Here is a 19,696-nt window from a genome sequence, read left to right as displayed (position 1 = left end):
ACAGTACGGACAGCCAAAGGTATACTTAAAAGACCTTTGGTAAAATTATGCTCACTTCCAAACCAATAATTTATTTATTGTTTCATGAAAACCCCTTGGTTTTCATGGGCGCGGGAATGTTCTGTTCTTGTAGTCATCTCAATTTCACTTTATTGATTAGTTTAATACTTAGTTTGATTTAGTTTAGTTCTATAAGTTATATTCTTAAGTGCATTCAAAGTATCGCTTCTTGCTGCTAATATTTTTTTTTGTTTTACATAATGAATGTCGAGATTTGCCTTGTTTCCTCGCCTCTCCCTATAATATTTCCTTACTTGCTATTCTTTACTTTTACTACAAACCTGGTACATACCCAAATAATACGTCACACGCAAGTACCGAAAAGACTAACGCGGGGAATCGAGGTGAAAACACTCGGTACTAGATCGTCTTATTGTTAATAACCATTTTACGACCAGTATTCGCGCGGCCTTCCGCAAAAACCTCTTGTGTTATCCTGATCCTGACTGACCCCTAGGTAAGTCTTTTTACTGTTAATTTAATTCAATCACTTTTATATTTTTCGTGCTAAGTCAGCAGGCTGTGGTGTAAAACCGTCCAAAGGTACATGAACCATCGCAACCTATAAATTTTACAGTCTATAGGGCCTCAATTGATTAGAACCCTTTTCTAATCAATGGCACCCTTCTAAACAATGAGTATATTATTATAATAATATATCATATGTATTAATTAAAAAAACAATAATAAAGGACATTGAATATGGCACTCAAAATCCCCATTAATAATCACCACCAAGTAAAAATAAATCTCAAGACCCAAAAAAAAAGAAATATATAAAATTTGAAGACAAACCAAAATATTTTACCCTTTTGTGTCAAAAAGTAAATATTTAATGCGTTAATCCACAGAATAAATGGGCCTAAGTAATCGTACCACCTATTCTCTCATCACTTGTTATAAACACCCCATTGATGGCGCTAAAAACTAAAGTTATTAAATTAAAATTTTTGGCTAAACTCATTTTACGTACTTAAATCTTATATTTAAATTAAATAACTAAATAAAATAAATTAAATATTATCTTGCTATCAACTATCCTGAATTTCTAACTTAATAAAACTAAACCCAAAAATCCCGAATAATAAGTTTTAAAAACAAATAATTTTAAGGCCGGACCTGTGCAACTTTTCACGCTTGAGTGGCTGTGACTGAGGTCAGACGTCTAACAAAATAGTTCGTGGGCTCATGTAGTCGAATTTTACGAATCAAATGTAGAAATTCTTAAAAAAATGCTTAAAACATTAATTTTTTTAATGGAATTATTAAATATCGCTTAGAGTATTTCTTTATGACTCTTTCCACAGAAAATTTTGCGATTTAAACATGCATGTCATGTGACAATACAAGCAACACCGGCACACAGACTATTTGCGGTACATCAAAGAATCTAATAGATCTCTGAACTGAACTATACCTACGTATAATAACGCCAGCCGGTAATAAAATGGAATAAAGCGTAGCTGAAAACGACGAGTCCATTGCGGCGCGGAGTTGGTACAAGAGGCACAAATGAGAAGATAATATTTCAAACTTGTAAGTGCATTCAACCTTTTTCGAAAGGGATAAAAAGTTGGGTATGAATGTCGGCGGCAGGTTTTAGTGGCGGCCGCAACTCGCACACAAACGGTAATTTAACTTCCTCGTTTTTACTGAAAAGCCTTGGCTATTGGAACTTTGAAAGTAAACTTAATTTTTTTCACTTTTTTTTTAAACTATGATGAAAAAAAGCGACTGGTAATGTCTATTCAAGTGCGTAGTTTGGGGTAAAAAGTAAGAAAACCACTTTTTAAATCAATTGAATTGGTACAAAATTGATGTAAAAAGTAATTATTAAAAAAAACTTTAATTTTCTTAAAAAATGGAGATGGCCGTTTTTGTTAAGAAATTATTTTATTACAAAATACTGTTTTTGTACTGGTTGATGTTTTAGCATATAATGTGATACATAGTCCAAAAAATAAAAATTTTGGAGATGGCCGGTTTTGAAATTAGACGATTCAAGTAGGTACATAAAGTGAGGTGACTTCGGACAGTTTTTTAGATTTTTCTTTAATAACTGCATTAATAAGTATAATTAAATTTTACGAAAAATCGTACAGATACATGTATTAATATTTTTATTCTACCACCTTTTGGGAATTTTATTTTTTTTTGTTTTCTTCTGTTCGAAGTCACCTCCACTTTCGAGGTGACTTTGGACAATATTTAAAATCCTATTTAAACGAATTTAAACCCATTATTATTTGGCTTCGGACATCGTTTGTTTTTGATTAAGTGTTTTTAGACCTTAGGGGTGTAATTAGAACACTTATTTTTAAATATATAAATATATTGTTCTAAAATAAGTATTATAACGTTGAAACTTAAAAAGTAAATTTTAAACAAATAAAAAAAACAAAGCATTTCTTCTAACAGAAAATAAAAAAATAACAAACAAATAAACAACCTCCTCTAAATTAATATCCTGAGGTAGGTTTGAAAAAAAATATCGATCTCTTCTTAGAGGAATTGGTTTTAAAATGCTGACGATAATATCGGAGTCTATTACAAAACTTTCATCATTTATCACAGGGTCCATCATTGCCCTTCTTCTTTCTTAGAAATTTAACTAAATATGAAGGGCTATCCGATAATGTAAGGTCCTCTTTAATAATTGCAACATAATATTTATATTTAGAAGGAGAAACCTAAAGGCACTTTTATCACTACAAGACAAGAAGAGAAGTCCATCTTCTGAATCAGTGGAAGAGACTGATAACATCAGTCTCTTGGCTTCCTAAAGTGGATTTTTTTTGTTTTTAGAGTTGCATTATCATGATCCAATAATTGTAGTAATTTCAGATCAGACTTAGAAAAATCTGCTGGTACAACTAGTTGCCCCGGCTTAACATCTTAATCCTTTTTCTTCTTGCCTTGGGGCGAACATTATTGTGATGAAGTTTCACAATTCATCCTCCAGCTTAAGTTTAATTAGTAATTAATATTTAAGTACCTACCTAATTTAAAATAATCATACCACTTGTATTATATTAAATATTTCTTGTAAATACGTTTATTTAGTTTTCCTTAGAAAAGGGTCGAGCCACATGTTCTTCGTTTCTTGGGTATTTTTACCTACTTTGTTTGTTGTGCGATAAGAAAAGGGGCCGGCCAGATAAATTCTTTGTGACCATGGTAAAATATTTTGTGTTTGGGAGAATAAAAATATCCTTTGAGAGGATCGGTTGGTTTTATTTCTCTTGCCGTTACAATTCAGAAGTGGGATGGATTTTTTTTTTATTTTTGTCGTTTTAGACAGTTATTTACCACGCGATAAATAATAGACTAATTTAGCAGTGACTATGAGTGACCGCGAAAATTTAAGTGATGAACGCGAGAGTGATAATCGTAGTGCATCGTCACAATCGCGGAGACACAAAAGATTTAGCCACATACAGTTGGAAAGGGCTGTGTCAGCTAATCGGAACACTAACAGTGACCAAGAAAATGATTGTTCTTCGGGTAGTGAGTGCGAGGATGCTAAATCTAGCCGACGAAATAGAAAAGAAGCAAAAAAACGCAGGATTGAAGAATTAATTGCAACAAAGGTGGGTGAAATCATGAGTCAAATGCAGCCGTTGCAGCAACCTTTAAATTATCCTCATCCTGGTGGTTTAAGTAATGCAACATCAAATAACAATATTAATTTAACAAAAAGTGATATTGTTCCGATTTTTGATCCTGAAATTGGTGATATGAGTTCCCAAAATTGGTTAAATAAAATTGAGCAACTTGGCCAGATATACCAATGGAATGACGTTACAAAGTCGTTTTTTATGCAATCTAAATTAGCAGGTATAGCCAAAATATGGTATAATGGTCTACGAGATTATGATAAATCATGGGCGGATTGGAAAACTGAATTATTAAAGGCATTTCCATCAAACGAAAATTATATGGATAATTTAAAACTAATGATTGAAAGAAAAAAACGACCGAATGAGACGATGCTTCACTATTTTTATTCAAAGTGTGTGTTAACAAGAAAATGCGATATTTCAGATTTAAATGCCACTTTATGTGTTATTGATGGACTTCCTATTGAACATCAAGCTACAGCAAAATCGGCCAATTTTAAAACTCCGGAAGAACTATTTCAGGGATTTCTTTGCAAATTGGACAATACGCCGCCGCCAATTTTAAAACGTGAAATACGGTCACACGGATATCAAATGTTTCGTTTGTAAAAAAAGTGGGCACTTGTCGCGAAACTGTTTTTTTCGGGATGCTAATGCAGGACCCTCGGGATTACACAAAAGTGGCGAGTCAAACAAAAATAACAAGGATTTCAAAATATCGAGTTGTACCAATGTTAAATCTAAGCCAAAAGAATGCACGCACTGTGGCAGAAAAGGACACATAAAGGAGGATTGTTGGCATTTAAATCCAGCCAAAGTACAGCTTTTGCAGAGGCAAGTACCAAATAATAGTTATAATATTAATGTTTGCATAAACAATATTAGTTGCCAAGGTTATTTAGATACAGGCAGTCAGGTAAACGTAGCTAATTTTTCTCTTGTAGAAAAACTGGATATAAAATTAAAACCTTCTAAAATATTTATTAAAGGGTTTGGTAATAATATAATTTTTCCAAAGGGGATAAGTTCTGTGCAATTTAAATTTAGTACTTTTACTATTAGCTCAGATTTACATTTTGTAGATATTGATATGGGTAATATTGAGGTAATAATTGGTCAACCTATAATTAATAATAAGGAGGTAATGTTACACATTCAAGGAGGAAAAATTATTTTAAATAAAATAAATTCTAATTTAAATATTAGGTATCCACTCATTTTAGAAAAAGATATTTCTATAGAACCATTTTGTACCTCTTTAGTACCAGTTAATGTACATAATAGCCTTAAATGTTTATCTATTTCAGCAAAAAATCAAGATTTTTATTTGGAGCACTATTCCATTCCTACCTGTTTCATAAACAATTCAAATAATTTTATTAATGTTACTAATACAGGTACAAACAAACTTAATTTGTATAAAGGTAAAATTTTAGGTAGAGCTAATAACGTTGAACTTTTAGATTTAAACGATATTTTAAAAAGTAAAATGCAATGTTTGTGGTCTTTAAATTTATCGGATGTCAAAGTAAATCTAGAAGTCTTAAAAGAACCAAATTTAACAACATTTTATGAAATGTTGAGTTTATTTCAAGATTGTTTTGCTAAAAACAGTTCTGAATTAGGCGTGACACATTTAATAGAATTTGAAATAAATTTAGAAAAAAAAGAACCCATATTTTATCGTCCATATCGCTATTCAGAAAATGAAAAAAATATTATTCGTGAAAAAGTTAAAGAAATGCTAGAAAATGGAATTGTACGAAAATCTTGGTCCAACTATTCGAGTCCAGCCATTTTGGTAAAAAAGAAAAATGGTGATCATAGATTATGCATTGATTACAGAAAATTAAATTCTATTACTGTGAAGGATCGGTATCCTCTTCCACATATAGAGGACCAAATCGGTCGTCTTGCAGGTCAAAAATATTTATAAGTTTAGATATGACACAGGGTTATTACCAAATACCGATTTCATCAAATTCCATAAGTAAAACAGCTTTTGTGACACAGGACGGGCAATATGAATTCTTACGTATGCCATTTGGATTGTCAAATGCGCCAGCAACTTTCCAAGACTATTGAATAATCTATTTTCTGACCTACTGTATCACAGAAATATTAGTGTGTATTTAGATGATATTTTGATTTCCTGCAAAACGATTGAGGAAGGCCTTAAGATGCTGGAAACAGTTTTGAAATTATTAGAATCTGCAAATTTAAAACTAAACATAGAAAATTGTTTTTTCTTTGAAACTAGCATCGACTATCTTGGATATGAAATAGACGAAAATGGTATACGTCCGGGTTCACATAAAATTTCAGCTGTATCAAATTTTCCGAAACCTAAAAATTTGCACGAATTGAGACAGTTTCTGGGTTTGAGTTCATATTTCCGCAAATTTATTAAAAACCATGCACTTATTGTAGCACCATTGACTAATCTTTTAAAAAAATCCAGTCAATGGCAGTGGTCATCTATTGAGGATAAAGCATTTAATGATATTAAAACTCGACTCACCTCAAGACCTCTTCTTTGTATCTATGACCCAAATTTAGAAACTGAATTGCATACGGATGCTAGTAGTAGGGGTATAGCTGCTATTTTATTACAAAAACATGCAGACAATTTTAAACCTGTCATGTATTATAGTCGAATGACATCTAAAGACGAAATGCATTATCACTCCTATGAATTAGAAACACTTGCGATAGTGGAATCCATTAAAAGATTTAGAGTTTATTTGGTAGGAATGCATTTCACAATTGTAACAGACTGTGCTGCTGTTCGTTCTACATTCACCAAACGTGACATGCTACCACGTGTGGCACGTTGGTGGCTAACTATTCAGGACTTTGACTTTGAAATTAAGCACAGACCTGGAAATAAAATGAAACACGTCGACGCACTTAGTCGTAACATATCTAGTGTTATTAGTTCTGATGATTGGTTCATGTGTATTCAGTATCAAGACGACACTCTAAAAACAATATTTAATAAGTTAGCTCAAAAAGATTGTGATAAGCAATTAAAAAATATATATACTATTAAAAATAATAGATTATATAGAGTAACAGCGGATAAAAAGGAAAAATTGGTAATACCTAAATTTGCAAGGTTTAATTTATTACGAAAGTATCATGATGAAATTGGGCACATGGGATATCGAAAGTGTGAGTCCTTAATTAAAAGTAAATTTTGGTTTAAAGGCATGACCCGTTTTATAAAAAAATATATATATTCTTGTATAGATTGTGAATATAAAAAAGATCAATATGGAAGAAAACAGGGTTTTCTCCATCCCATTGATAAGCCTACTGAACCTTTGCATACATGGCATATCGATCATTTAGGTCCGTATGTTAAAAGTCCTGGTGGTTTTTGTTATATATTAATGATAGTGGATTCTTTTTCCAAATTTTTATTTGCTCGTCCAACAAAAACTACTAACTCTAGAGAAGCTATTCATATTTTAAAGGATCTTTTTAGTATGTTTACAGTACCTAAAAGGATCATTTCGGATCGTGGAAAAGCTTTTACTAGTAAAGATTTTAAAGATTTTTCGCTCAAATATCAATTTAAACATATATTAAATAGTATCTCTTCACCACGATCCAACGGTCAGGTAGAAAGATATAATTTGACATTAAAATCTGCGATAAATGCTAGTATCAATGAGGAGGATGAGTGGTATTCTGTGCTTCCAGATGCAGTGTGGGGTATAAACAATACTGTAAATGTGAGCACAGGATTTACTCCCTGCAAACTTATGTTTGGTTTTGAATCTCCAAAACATGTCGATTTGGAAAATAAATGTGGTAGTAGCTCAATAAATAGATTGAATGATCATAAAACAGCAAAAGCAAATATGGATAAACAAACCAAAAAAATGAAAAAAACATTTGATAAAAAAAGAAAGATTGCACATTCTTATTCAGTTGGTGACTTGGTATTGTGGAGTGGTAGCTTCACGTCAACAAAAGAAGTTACAAAAAAGACGCCAATTAAATTTGGAGGTCCCTATAAAATATCTAAAGTTAAGGGTAATGACCGATATGAAATTTCTTCATTAAAAGGTATGAAGGGTTATAAAAAATATAACGCTACAGTACCCGTCGACCAATTGAGAAGGTTTTATGCATGTGCAATAACTGAAGATGAATCTGATAGTGATATCGATAGTACTGACGAACTATTAGATTTATTGGAAAGTTAGTTTAAAATAAAGAAGCCCTGGAGCATTAAATAAAAAAAAAAAAAAAAAAAAAAAAAAATGCTTTGTGAGCATAATATAAAAACCTATATATACCATGGAAGAGCTCTAAAGAGCATAAAATAAAATGGAAATATGTGTGTATTAAAAAAAAAAAAAAAAAAAAGCTTTGTGAGCATAATATAAAAACCTATATTCTAGACCATGGAAGAGCTCTAAAGAGCATAAAATAAAATGGAAATGGGTGTGTATTAAAAAAAAAAAAAAAGCTTTGTGAGCATAATATAAAAACCTATATTCTAGACCATGGAAGAGCTCTAAAGAGCATAAAATAAAATGGAAATGGGTGTGTATTATTTTGTAAGTTTAATTTAAGGTAAAATAAAAAAAAAATATGCATATAAATAATATGCACATAAAATAGTAATACATAATAAAAAAAATAATAATAAAATAAAAACAAACAAAAATAAAAATACATAATCAAATAATGTGTACATAGAAATAGGTAAATTAAAATAAAAAGAACATCAATAAAATATCAATAAGTATCTAAGCAATTAAATTGCAATTACTTGGTTTTTCGTTTTTTTTTATATAGGTCTTGGGTTCGAAAGGGAGGAGACAAGAAGACGAGGACGTCAAAGCATTATCAGGATGGCCGAATGTGATGAAGTTTCACAATTCATCCTCCAGCTTAAGTTTAATTAGTAATTAATATTTAAGTACCTACCTAATTTAAAATAATCATACCACTTGTATTATATTAAATATTTCTTGTAAATACGTTTATTTAGTTTTCCTTAGAAAAGGGTCGAGCCACATGTTCTTCGTTTCTTGGGTATTTTTACCTACTTTGTTTGTTGTGCGATAAGAAAAGGGGCCGGCCAGATAAATTCTTTGTGACCATGGTAAAATATTTTGTGTTTGGGAGAATAAAAATATCCTTTGAGAGGATCGGTTGGTTTTATTTCTCTTGCCGTTACATTATTTTTGAACTTTCTATCTGATTTACCTTGCCTTGTTAAGTATTATTTGACAATCTGACGGATGACAAGTTCGGCTAGCGGAAAACTCCATTCAGCCGCTAGTAATATCGCTTCTACATGGGGCTTTGTGTGGGATCCTTTAATTTTGTCATTTATTGTGGACTTTGGTATTTTATAACGCTCAGATACCTGTCTCAAACTTAAAGTTCCCTTTTTGACATCATTGACTGCCCTTTCGAGTTGTATAGGATCATAATTCATGTAGCTTCGGCCACCAAGAACCCGTCTGTATACACGCATCATTGTCCGAAGTGGCCTTCACTTTAGTAAAATTTTCTATTACGGCCCTGTAAAAAAAAACCAAAAATTTTTATTCGGTTTTCCTTGTACTAGAAAAATTATTGAAACATCATATTTTAATAAAACATACACTTCAAGATCAAATAATTAAAGACCAAATTCACATAGCTATTACTTTTTCAATATTTTTAAAATACTGTTAAATTCATAACGGTCTTATCAAAATATACGTTACAAACTCTTACCGAAATTTACGTCAACCCTCCTCGTCACTATAAGTTCAACTAAGGAGAAAATATTTACATGACGCAAATTTAATTTTACGACGCCGGTAGCCGATTGGACGCGATAAAACCCGAAAGGTCCCCAATGTCCGAAAAGATCAGCGCCGTCCGAAGTCACCTTACTTTACGTATCTATTGAGTATTGGATACCAAAATTAAGTTTTTTTCTGTAAAGTCATGAGATTTAATTAAAACCACAAAAGTTTAAACCAAAATATATTGTAGGAGCGTTATAAAAATTCAAAATGAGTTTATGCTAAACGGCCGAATAACTAGCGAAGACTGTCTGCAACTTTTCGTTTCTTATCTCCCCTAGCCAAGATCTAGGCTAAAAATAGCATCGAAGGGTCGGTATGCGGTCGAGGCTTCTCGATGGTGTTCGTTTTTATTTTATCAGTCGGACATGCTACACAATTTCCGTCCTCGGAAACTGTTCCTATGAATAAAAAAAAACATAACATTCAACAACAACAAGTCAAGCACCTTAGTTACCACGTATAGACCACTAAATTTAGGAAGAAGTTTTTTTACTTTTCCCATCATTAGATGCCATAGTTTTTCGTAAAACTATTTGGTCACCTTTACTATAGTTATGCTTGCCTTTTCGTTTAGCATCATAACGTAGTTTTTGTTGAGCTTGTGCCGCTACTATTCGTTTATTGGCTTCTTCTCGTTTATCATTTACTTTATTACAGTCAGTACCATCAATAGTACTTTAGTCTATTTCGTTTAGACTTACCTCCTGAGTTATGAATACGTCATCCATACCTCGAGGTTAATAACCGAAAAGAAGCTCGTGGGGACTCTTTCCTGTAACACTATGTACAGAAGCATTAATCCCGAAACGTAGTGAATCAATATTATTATCCCACTTCCTCTCATCATCGACCATTGTTGACAGGGAAGCCAGGATTGTTCTGTTGTAACGTTCAACTTGCCCGTTGGCTCTTGGGGTTGCCGTTGCGTTTAGCACCACCTTAACTCCAAGTTTCTTCGTAAAATCCTGGAAGCATTTGCTAGTGAAGCACGTTCCTCGATCACATATAATTCGCCTTGGTGTACCAAAAGTACCAAACAACGCCTGACAAAATATCAACAGTGGACCAGTCTTAGTACTTAAAACTGCGTAAGTAAAGTACAAAACTGCAAAGTACGTTCCAAACGTACTTTGTGAATGCATCCACCGCAACTATTAAGTTAGAAATTTCCTTTGGTATTTTTGACAAACGGACCCAAGTGATCGATATGGATAGTATTGGTCTATTGCCAGTTGTCGTTTTGTTAAATTGGCATTCCAAACAAGATTTAATATATCTAATGATATATTTTCGCATTCTTAGAAACCAATAATTGCCGCTTAGTGCTTTTAACATTTTTGTCAACGCTGGATGACCTCTTTTGTCATGGTAATAACTGACAATCGTTCTTTGAGCACTTTTTAGTACATACCGCTTAGGACCGCAATCGGTATAACCGCCCTTCTTTTAAAACATAATTTATTGTTAGAGACTTGTCTTCAATGTCTGCATGAGGTTCACGTAGTGACCCAATAATTCCTTTGCATTTATTATCTTGCAGTTGCACTGATAATATCCGGTCATCTTCTGCCACATCAATCTAAAATTTCGACCACGGGTACAGGAGCTTCACCTTCTGGTTCTACAGCATAGCGACTGAGAGCATCAACATGTGCCATTCCACAGTAAAGTCATACTCTTGTGTTACGACCCACCATCTTGCAATTCGTGGAATAAGGTCTCTTTTTGTCATTGCGGTACGTAAAGCAATGCAATCAGCTACGAGCTTAAACGGAATTCTTAATATATAAACTCTAAATCGCTCTAGCGAGCAAACTATTGCAAGGGTTTCTAACTCATACGAATGATATTTCTGCTCTTCTTTGGTCGTCTGCCTACTATAATACATAACAGGTTTTAGAACACCTGATAGCTGCCATTGTAGCAGGATATCACCGAGACCACGACTGTATGCGTCTGTGTGAAGTTCCGTTTTTAGCTTCGGATCGTCAAGAGCTAAAATGGGTCTGCTACTAAGATGCTTCTTAATACATTGAAAACCTTCTTCTTGTTCGACATTCCAACTAAAAGTAGTATCTTTCCTTGTCAGTCCAGATAATGGTCTTGCAATGTGAGCAAAGTTCTTCACATATTTTCGGAAATAACTGGCAATTCCGAGAAACTGCCGAATTTCATGAACATTTCGTGGAGTTGGGAACTGTTTGACTGCTTTTGCTTTTGCTATTCCAGGACGGATGCCATCTGCGCTAAGTTTATGACCCAGATAGTCTATATTTGTCTTGAAAAAGTGACACTTAGACAACTTCAACGTAGCTCCAAATTTTCTGAAAATTTCTGGTTCTAATTTCCTGCAGAGATTCTAAGCCAGACTTAAAATCAACACTTGGCAGTAAAATATCATCGAGATAGGCTAATGCTGTTGTATTTTTCATGGTTTTTAGAATGCCATTAACAGTACGCTGGAATACTGCTGGAGCGTTAACTAACCCAAATGGCATTCGTAAATATTTATAGTGCCCATCAAGAATGACGAAGTTTTGTTTCTAAAGTCTTCGACAACCTGGATTTGATGGTAGCCACTTGCCATATCAAGTGTTGTGAAATAAGTCATATTCGCCAGAATTTCCAAATGTTGGTCTGATTGGATAATCGGAAAACTCTCTTTAATGGTTTTGGTATTTAGGGCCCTATAATCGACACACATTCTTGTTTCACCATTTTTCTTCTTAATTAACGCTATAGGGCTTGCATAAGGCAAATGTGATTTCTGGATAACGCCTGCTGTTAATTGTTAATTCACCATTTCTTGAACTTTTTGGCGTTTTTTAAAAGCAAGTCGATAGGGCTTATAAACTACAGGTAAATTATCTTTCAAATGAATATTCATTTCGGTACTACGTATACATCCTAATTCGTTAATATTCTGAGCAAAACAGTCTCTAAATTCATTCAAAGTCCCTAATAACCTATTTACATTATCTTGTCCTATATTACAATTTACTTGATTTTCAACATCTATTATGGTGAAAACTGACAATTGGCTTTTATTTAAAACATTGACCGATACCTGCTGCTTCCCCATTGCTACGTCAGCAATGCAAGGCGATCCGCGTACAACCAACTGTTTCACGTTGAAACAAATTGGGTGCTCAGACATATTTAGCAGAGGGATGATCATATTGCCATCAGTTGAGGCAACACAACGTGGAATGATATATTCACCCTTTGGTTTATAAGATTGTCTTAAATCTATAGAAATATCTCCCTCATATAAGTCAGCCGTACTACAGACTATGAACCCAATACGATTTGGTGGTACCATTCTAGGAATTTTACCATAAAAGTTCTAGTTTAACCGGAAGTTTATCTAATTGAGGAAACAGTGACATATTCTTATCAAAAATACGCAGTTTATTGTCTCTCATTAGAATTACCGCGTTAGTAGTATTTAAAAATGTTTGCCTTATTAAACCAGCCATACATTGAAGCGAATTTGGAACAATAAAAATTTGCACTTGTGCTTTAAATAGGTCTACCTGCAAATCGGCCATAGTTTCACCAATTTCAGAAAATTTTGCCCCACCGTACCCGTTAATAATAATATTTGATAAATACCATTTGATACCAATTTGTATAGCATCATATTCCCTTAATGTTACTATTTCACAGCCTGTATCAATAAAGCCTTTTAGCTAACTTCCATTAATATAACATACAACGTTTAAGCAATCTGGACTCACCCCTTTACGCAGTTCTCCAATCATAGTCTTGGATCCACTGAGCTTGTTTCGTCTACACTCGGCCAATGTATGACCTAGGCATCTACAAAAGGAACATTCCTTTTTGGGTTTTGGGCACTGTGGTTGAAAATGACCAGGAACCCCACAATTGTAGCACTTTTTCACTTTTTTAACTACATTATTCTTTGACATGTTGTCTATAATTATGTTCTTGAGTGGTGGTCTTGGTTTGGATGTTTCTTTGGACAACGTCGATAAATAGTCTTTATAGAGATCTTCCGGTGTGCTGTATCTTCCTGCCTTAGCTCCGGCTTAAATAGTCGTACTCTCAATGCCATCAATAATCATTGCGACCGCATTTGATGCAACATTGTCTTAGGAGCTGAGTTTTATCAAAGTAGTCCAATTTTCAGTGGGAAGTTTATTTCGACGTACCAGGGCTTTCAGTGATGATAGAAAATCAAAATGATCCGGGAATGCGTTTACCATTCATCCCAGCTATAGTCGTATTTTTTCAGATCAAAATACCAAGTTTGAGATAAGCCTCTCAGCCTGGACTGCATTAAAAATGTCATGGTAGCTTGAACTGCTCAATTTTATGTAGCCACTTTATTGCAGACATGCCTGGTTTTCCCGGATTAAATTAAGGAATAACATCTGCCCTTGGCATTGGTGTCGATGGTCGTTTATTTTTATCCAACAGCTCCATTACCAAATCTTTAAGAGCTTGTATCCTCCTTTTGTCATTGATACTCTCCGAACTACTGTTTGGTCCTGTAACGTCTACAGATACAGCCTGCTCAGAGTCCCTATGTTTCCGCGGAGGAGTATTTGGCTCACATTCTCTATTAGCAGTAGGCTCTATAGATAGTCTTTTAACCTCAGCGTGATTCCTTGTTTTAGTATATCTTCTGGTGTATTTGGATTTTCTTTTATAGTTGGTTGAATCGGAACTATCGGATTCTGAACTACTAACATCGCTGGGCGCAGAACTACGTTTGTTGTACCGATGTTTTCCCATAGTCACAGTCACGTAGAGTGTTACTAACTAAGTAACTAAACACCAACTATATACACTATATACACTTAAAAAAATACGTCAAAATTGTCTTAATGCAAAAACGCACGAAATAAATCGTAAAACACGTTAGTCTCTTCGAATATTGTGAATTATATCCCGCCGATGCACTGTAAAATCATGAGATTTAATTAAAACCACAAAAGTTTAAACCAAAATATATTGTAGGAGCGTTCTAAAAATTCAAAATGAGTTTATGCTAAACGGCTGAATAACTAGCGAAGACTGTCTGCAGTCTGCAACTTTCCGTTTCTTATCTCCCCTAGCCAAGATCTAGGCTAAAAATAGTATCGAAGGGTCGGTATGAGGGTGCATTCCTGCTTCTCGATGGTGTTCGTTCTTATTTTTGTTCTTATCTTTGTAATTTTTCTGCAAAAAGCGAGTTTTTAGTCTTAATATTAATTAAAAAAACGCACTGAAATCACTCAAAACATCCTTTTAATACTAATCACAGAATAAAAATATATAGAGAAGTGGTGGTTGCATACAAACTGATAGCATAGAGTAATTAAAAGTAGAGTAATTTAATATTCATTTCTCTATGGGTTGGGCTTAAACCAAGTATTTTAAACCATTCGGACCTCCTAATAATGTCACTTTCAGGAAATTTAAAGAAAATTTTATTTTTGTATGAATCCTCAATAGGTCAATAGTATGTATTAGAAGAAGTAGGTGCCTTGCATTTAAAAATGAATTTTCCTGTTGATAACATTATTAGGGCAGTTTTAAAATGGTAAACAACAATTTTACGTGACCTACAACATGGTGAAAACTATTTGAAAAAAAATTGCACTTACCCCATCCTAGGGATCTGAAACCACACAATAAAACAACAAAAAAGCTTCTATGATGAAATTACACTGTAATCACTTTCAAAGCTACTTTTTGAACCATTTTTTGTTGAGAAAAAAAACAAAAGGACACACCCAATGGACGCCAAAATAAAAAGGAATAGAGATGTGTAGTTCACGAACGAACTAGTTCGAATGAACTATTCTCCGTAGTGAACGAGATGAACTAGTTCACAAGGACATAGGAGCAGAACCAAGACCGACTGAACGTAAAATCAAATGACTCATTTTGCATTTGCGCCGATATTTCGTATTCGGTTCATTTCAGCTATTAGCTTGGTTTGTTTTGGTGGTTCCCCGATATTTAATTAATTATATTTATAATATTATACTTAATTTTTCTTTTGTTAAGACCGTGGAAGTGTACAGTGAACTGAAAAGTTTATAATTGTACGTAATAACTTTACATTATATAACATCGAAAAATGTCTAAGAAACGAAGTGATGCATGGATGCATTTTGACGTTGTGCCTGAAAATAGTAATAAGGCGAAGTGTTGCTACTGTAAGCAAATTTTATCAATATCGGGGGGATCGGTTGGAAACTTGACCAGACATATAAAAAAGATTCACCCTACTATACCCGCTACAAGATCTGAGCCACCGCCACATGTTTCGAACACTGATACTTCAGCTTCATCTCAGTTAACTATATCTAAAATCACAGAAGGACAAATACAAAACGGAAAGTTATATTTAATATAATGTGTCAAGTAAAAACAAAATAACTGGAAAAATAAAAATAGATATTTATTTCTTTTAGTGTGTAAAAAAGGTGGCTGTTGTGCGCATTTGTACGTAGATATAAGTCTTTTACCGCAAATTCTAGTTATTTCAATATTTGCTTGCGTTCAAAATAATTCGTTTTTAAAACGATTTTAAGAAAAATTAACTATACTTTTTAATCCGGACTAATTATAAGTTAGTTAATTTAATATTGGATAATTATATTTGTAGATCATGACTATGACCCTGGACCCAGCGAGATCAGAGTAAAAAATTTAAGATGAGTCAACTGCAATCTGATATTTCAACATACTTACGAAGTACAAAGCCGATACCTCTTTCTAAAATCAATGAACTGGATTTTTATTTATTAAGGATGATTGTCAAAAGATACTACCCTTTTAGTATGGTGGAAGATCCGGAATTTATCAAAAAACAATAAGCGAGAGTCTTATGTCAAAAAGTTATGAAAAAATAAAAGAAAAAATTGAAGCACAACTTTTTTCCGTCGAATATTTAAGTATAACTACAGACTCCTGGACTTCATTAAATAATGATAATTTTACTGCACTGACAGCACATTATTTATTAGAAGAAAATGGCTTATTAACTCTTAAATCACATTTAATTGATTGTTTCCAGTATAATGAAAGGCATACCGCTGAAAACCTAAAAGAATTATTAAGATCAAAATTTGAACAATTTCAAATAAATAATAAAATTGTCTGCGTTGTTAGTGACAATGCAGCAAATATTCTGGCGGCTGTGAGAAATGGTGGGTGGAAGTCCAAAGGTTGTTTTGCTCATTCAATTAACCTTCTAGTCCAAAATGGTTTGAAGGAAATTTCAGACCTTTTAAATAAAATTAAGGCGATAGTAACGTTTTTCAAACAAAGTTCTTCGGCGTTAGCAAAGCTAAAAGAAATTCAGAAGCAAATGGGGCTTCCTGAACTTAAATTAAAGCAAGACGTGGTAACCCGGTGGAATTCCACTGTAGATATGGTAGAAAGGGCGGTTACTATAAAAAATGCCCTTGATTACACTTTAGCCCTTGTAAACGCAGAATTAAATACAGTTTCCGCCACAGATTGGGGTATGTTAGAAAAGTTGACAGACATATTGCGAATTTTTCAAGAAATCACAGAAATCAGTGCTGAGAAAAACGTTACTATTTCAAAAAATCTAGTCCTTGTTTATGCAATGTATCAGCAAATCCAAACCTTTTACACGCAGGAAGATATAGAGCCAGAACTTAGTCAACCGTTTTAGATCCTCGGTTTAAAAAATTTGGATTTAAAGATGAAAGAAAATATGCCAACACAGTTGCAAATCTTCGAAAAAAATTGCCTCATATTTATTCCTCAAAAAATGTACTTCAACCCATAGAAAATCAGGAAGCACCTTCAACAACTCCATCAGAAAAAAAATGATCCATGTGGTCCATGTTTGATGAAACTGTTGAAAAATTGGCACCGGAAAAAAATCCAAGTTCGGCCGTTATTATCGAATTCGACAGATATTTAGGTGAACCCCTTCTCAACCGAAAGGAAGACCCATTAAAGTGGTGGAATGAACGTCGCCATGTATATCCCACTTTATCGATTTATGAAAAGTCGACTATGTATTCCTGCAACGTTAGTTCCGTGCGAACGTATTTTTTCAAAAGCAGGACAAGTCTTAAAAGAAAAACGTGCACAGCGGAAATCTAAAAAAGTTTCCCAAATTTTATTTCTTAACAGCAATCTTTATTAGTTTTAATATTAGTTATTACTTAGGTTAGTTATTCATGTGTTTGAATACCAACTTAGTTGTTCAAACAACTATGACTCATAATTAAGTTTTGAAAAAACTTTATTTTTTTGTCTTAAAATTTAAAAAGCCTTTTAAGTTGTTTAAATAAAAATTTCATTCACTTTTTGGATAAATAAAAACCGTTTTATTTGTCCTTTTTTAATTGTATTAGGTTTATTTATTCAGTTGTTTAAATTTGTTTGAATTGACGAATTAAACGTCTAAAAGTCTGAAAACTATGTATTTTATCATGTTTTCCTCATTCGAATAATTTTTAGAAGGTTAAAATTGTACATTTTAGTTATTCTACTATAAAAGTAAACGTGAACTACTGTGAACTAGTGAACTAGTTCAATGAACTATTCTGGATTATGAACGAGACCGAGTTCATTTACGTGAACCTAGTTGAACTAAAAATCCCATCTCTAAAAAGGAATAAGCAATGGCGACGTCTGCTGCGACGATCGATGATGCGAAGGTGGGCAAGGAAAGAAAGAAAATCGATAATCTAATGACAATTATGACAGAAGTTGGCCCTCGATGCGGTCTAACCGAACTAAATTTGTTAGGTTAAGTTTTAGAACTTGATGATCAATTTAGGCTACCTTTCGAACACTCTTTTAATATTCATTTCTCTATGCTGATAGAAATTCTTCTGACAAATCAGCTAGCGTCCTCTCGCAGACGCCACTAAGAAGCACCCGATTCCCGTCGGATATTTAAAGCCCAAATTAAACAATAGGGTATTGTTATTTAGAAAAAATAAATAAATGGAAAATAACATTTATAAAATATTGTAGTATTGTACTTTAATTTTAATCTTAAATATATAAATGTTATTAATCTTTTTGAAATAAGTACCTATTTTTTTAAATAACTTTTATACCTAGGTAGAGAAGTAATTTTGGTAAGTGAAAACACAATGGATTTAATTAGTTATACTGTTATATATATGTACCATATATTAAAAGTTTTATTTTATAAATACTGCAAAGACATGTATATGATTTGAAAAGAAACTTAATTATTTTGTGCTAAAGAAGAAACTGCAAGAAACTTATGAGATAGGTAATGTTTTTTTCAAATCTGTGGCTAAAACTTACATAAAAAATTATAATACACATATACATATATACTTAAACCTATAAAAGAATACCTACTATTATATAAAAAAAAATACTGATAAATAGAAAAAAATATACAATTTATTATTTTTATTTACTACTCCTTCTTCTTCTTTGATGGAAAATAAACTTGTTTGTCAATTTTTCGTTTACCTGTGTTTGTCTTATTTACCTATTCCATCATTGATGTCAGTTGTCTCATGCACCTAGACATTTACAGGTATATGTTAATACATCTTATATAATTTTATAAAAAGATAACTTACTTATTATAAGTTTCAATCGTTGTACTGCTACTTGTTGATTTTCAGTTGTCTTCTCATTACAAACGTTTCAATTTCTACACTATAGCTAGCTTTAATATTATTGGAAGAACATTTCCCAAGGAGTTCACCTAAAACAGAATCGCTTCCCTTCCTTTGCTCACACACCATAAAGACAATACAAAAATAAGGCTTACAGCCATGCTACTGGTGATCATCCAGGCCCGTTGTGTGGATACCCTAAAGGACTATATAATGTTACCTGCACCATAAATCTTGACATTTAAATGAGAAGGACATACACCATTCATTTTAATGGAACCACTACATATTATTGTTCTCTTACTACATTTGCTTTCAAATCCTAGAAACAGCTACACATTAAATACATGTTTAACAATCTTTCACTAAATAGTACAATGAATATGTACAGTATGTAATACATACTTTGCTAGAATTGAAATTGCTATAAATTTACCTCTAAAATCGCTTCAATTGCAACAATATACTTTTTCAATCTTGTCTTCAATTTTCCTTGTGCAAACAAGTGCATAGTTTGTGCTTATTTTATGCTCTCTTAACCATTCCTCAAATCTTTCTTCGCTGGAAAAATGGAAAT

The 19,696-nt window shown here is 33.0% G+C and overlaps 1 protein-coding gene across 1 annotated transcript in view; it reads left to right on the top strand.

Moving 5' to 3' along the window:
• Positions 1-498: 498 nt before the first annotated feature.
• Positions 499-19,696, top strand: part of LOC126740697 (uncharacterized) — a 230,480-nt gene continuing 211,282 nt past the window's right edge. Inside the window, exon 1 of the mRNA XM_050446852.1 lies at positions 499-517. The gene's annotated coding sequence lies outside the window, so the exon portion shown is untranslated. The remainder of the gene's footprint in view (positions 518-19,696) is intronic.

The sequence above is a fragment of the Anthonomus grandis genome, chromosome 1, assembly GCF_022605725.1.
Source record: "Anthonomus grandis grandis chromosome 1, icAntGran1.3, whole genome shotgun sequence".
NCBI classification, from domain to species: Eukaryota; Metazoa; Arthropoda; class Insecta; order Coleoptera; family Curculionidae; genus Anthonomus; species Anthonomus grandis.
This window is presented reverse-complemented; position numbering and strand designations above follow the sequence as displayed.